Raw genomic sequence first — 3,115 nt, 5'->3', positions numbered from 1 at the left:
GGCTCATTGGGGCAATCACTTAATCAGGCCAGAATGTCCAATTCCCAGTATCCCCCGATTAACTGAAATGCACTATATTTGAAATTTGGGCAGATTCATTTCCGATTTCAAACAGAAACATTATAATAATCAGCACACTTTTCATATAAACAAAGATTAGAAATTCATTGTCCATAACTGAAGTATGCTTTCACCATATCAAAGATAATATCTATTTCAGCCATTACTGGCGAGTTGAACATTTTACTTTCATACATTTATGATAAACATTATGAGATTCATCTGTAACATGTATAAAATGTTCATGGAGACGATCTTTTTGTTGAATTTATCTTATTGCACCAATGTTTTTATATTGACAGAAGAGAAGATGTTTCAAGGTTTTCTTGAAGGTAGCATTGCATAGTGCATAGGAGGCTGGGTTCAGAGTACTGTTGATGTAACAGAGCCAGTATCCAATAGACCATACTGTGTTAGGGACACAGACTGAACATAACGTGTTAATGAGTACCATGACATTGTATGGGGTACAGGTGATGATAAATGCCTGCAAGACGGTCAAGACGGTCCTGGTCACCTTATTCTCCCGGGTTGCAGCTCCCTTCTTTTTCTCAGCAGGGGTCTTTGCCATCTTGTGGGCTGCGCGAGCTCTCTGTCTTTACCATTCTTGCTGCTGTTTTCTGACACCATTTCAATTGTGGTAGCACAGTAGTCACTCTTTTGGGATTTCGTGACAACCTTTATGCTGGAGAGCTTGGAGCTGCCATTGCTCAAATGCCTTTGCTCACTGGAGATGTTTGAGCTCTCATCAATCGTTCTTTCCTCCGTCTGGATGGAAGGGACGACACTGAGGAAAGTCGAGTCATTTGAGACCCCCTTTTCCTCTCCTTGGCCACAATAATCCGTCATTACTTCACCAGCTGCCTTGCCGTTCTGTGTTTTGACATTCCGCATCTCATCAGGTACACTTGAAATGTTGTTATTATTCGATTTCATTCTTTTGCCTCGCACTAGCCTGAGAGAAATGGTACCTTTGTTTGACTCTGGCTCTTTCTTATCCTTCTTGACCGGACTCTTGCTAGCACGGGATATGTGCACATACAGAATCGTCATGGTAATAACTGGTAGATAGAAGGCTGCTATTCCAGTACCAAAAGTGACAACTGGATTTGAGAAGAACTGTATATGACACTCACCTACTTTAACTGTCCGTCCACCTACAATGAACTGCCAGAAGAGAATGGCAGGAGCCCACAGGATAAATGACAGCACCCAAGCAGCTGCAATCATCATCCGTGCCATCTTCGTGGTTCTCTTCACAGGGTAGCTGAGAGGCTTTGTCACACAGGAATATCGGTCAAAGCTGATGATAAGAAGGTTCATGACAGATGCATAACTAACAACATAATCTAGAGCCAGCCATAAATCACACACCACTGGGCCCATAGGCCAGTAGCCATAGACGATGTAAATGGTGTAAAGGTTCATGGAGAACACACCAATAATCAAATCGGCACAGGCTAAGCTGAAAATGAAATAGTTGTTAATTGTTTGTAACTGTCTGTTTACTTTGATAGAAAGCATAACCAGAATGTTTCCGATAATGGTCACCAGACTCAAAGATAATGTTACAATCACAATGAAGATTACTTCAACAGTTTTGTAAGCGCTCCCTCTTTCAATGTATGTTAGGTTGCTGAGAGATGAATTTGTCTGTGTTAAGTTAGCCATCCTTTCCCTCTGAGTTAGCATTGAAGTGGCCTGAACGTAGAAAATAGTAGAAAAAGGAGAAAATATTAGCAAACAAGCAATTAAGGATTTCTAATTGAAGCCTCACCAGGAAGAACACAGAAGACCATCCGTTGTTAAAAAAAAGATTATTTCTGAGGGATTAATTTTTAAACAGAAATCACAGAGATCACGTTTTGTACGTACAACATTACGTACGTAATTATGAATTAATAGTTAATAGCTAAATACTATTACCTAACTGAATGAAGATGTTGATACCCGACAATGCAAACATGATTTCATTGGATTGGTCCACCTTTATGCACTTAAAATGTTGGGAAACCCCTGACCCTTTTGTTCCCTTATGTGCACGTGCTTCAAAACGAAAAACTATATGAACAAGAGAAATCCCAGAAATGACGCAAGAAAAACATGCACAGGATCATTCCTCTCCTACAGGAGGAACAAACACCCAATCGAATAAACTTGCAGTCAGAAGTAGAAATGAAGCAAAGTCCTTGAAGGAGAGAAGAATCTTGGATTGAGTTACGTCAGATCAACAGCATGTGTTTCAAAACAGACTGCTAGAGATCCGTGTTAATGGTGGTTAAACACTGTTGATTTCCTCTAGTTAGGAAACCCATGAGAACGTTAAACAATGATGGTCTAATTTTCTTGAAACTAATAGCCTAAGAGGGGAGGTTATGACTTGTACAAAAGGATAGTTGACACCTGAAGCCAAGGGGCACCAATATCCTGTGGACATGTTTGCTGGGTCTGTGGGGGATGGTTTAAACTAATTAGGCAGGGAGGAAGGAAGCAGGAATTATAGATCTGAAGACGGGGTAGATGATATGCAAGTAGATGCAGAGTGTATTGAGACTGTGAGGAAGGGCAGGCAGATGATAGGGCAAAATTGCAGCCACTGGGATGAGTTGAAGTCTAACATGGTGGCAAAATCGTAGACGGTATGGAATATATGTCTGAAGGTATCACATCTGAAGGCACACTGTAGAGTTTATGGAATAAGGTAGAGATTACCGTTATGACATTATGGGCATCACTGAATCGTGAATGAAAGAAATTCATGTTTGGGAGATTAACGTCAAAAATGCATTGTAAGGAAAGGACATACAGGTAGGCAGAGAGACTGGAGTGGCTTTGTTAGTAAAAAAATGAAATCAGATCCTTTGAAATAGGACACATTGGATTGGAAGATGGAGTCTCCTTGTGGGTAGAGTTAAGAAACTGCAAGGGGAACGAACCCTGATGGGAGTTATATCCAGCACTTTGAACAGTGGCCTAGATGTGGGGTACAAATTACAACAGCAGACAGAAGAGGCATATAAAAATGGAAATGTTACAATAGTCATGGGCTATTTCA

General features: G+C 40.6%; 1 pseudogene; it reads right to left on the bottom strand.

Moving 5' to 3' along the window:
- Nucleotides 1–328: 328 nt before the first annotated feature.
- LOC132386172 (muscarinic acetylcholine receptor M2-like) lies at nt 329–1,731 on the bottom strand (annotated as a pseudogene).
- Nucleotides 1,732–3,115: the final 1,384 nt, after the last annotated feature.

The sequence above is a fragment of the Hypanus sabinus genome, unplaced genomic scaffold, assembly GCF_030144855.1.
Source record: "Hypanus sabinus isolate sHypSab1 unplaced genomic scaffold, sHypSab1.hap1 scaffold_105, whole genome shotgun sequence".
In the NCBI taxonomy this organism is placed as follows: domain Eukaryota; kingdom Metazoa; phylum Chordata; class Chondrichthyes; order Myliobatiformes; family Dasyatidae; genus Hypanus; species Hypanus sabinus.
This window is presented reverse-complemented; position numbering and strand designations above follow the sequence as displayed.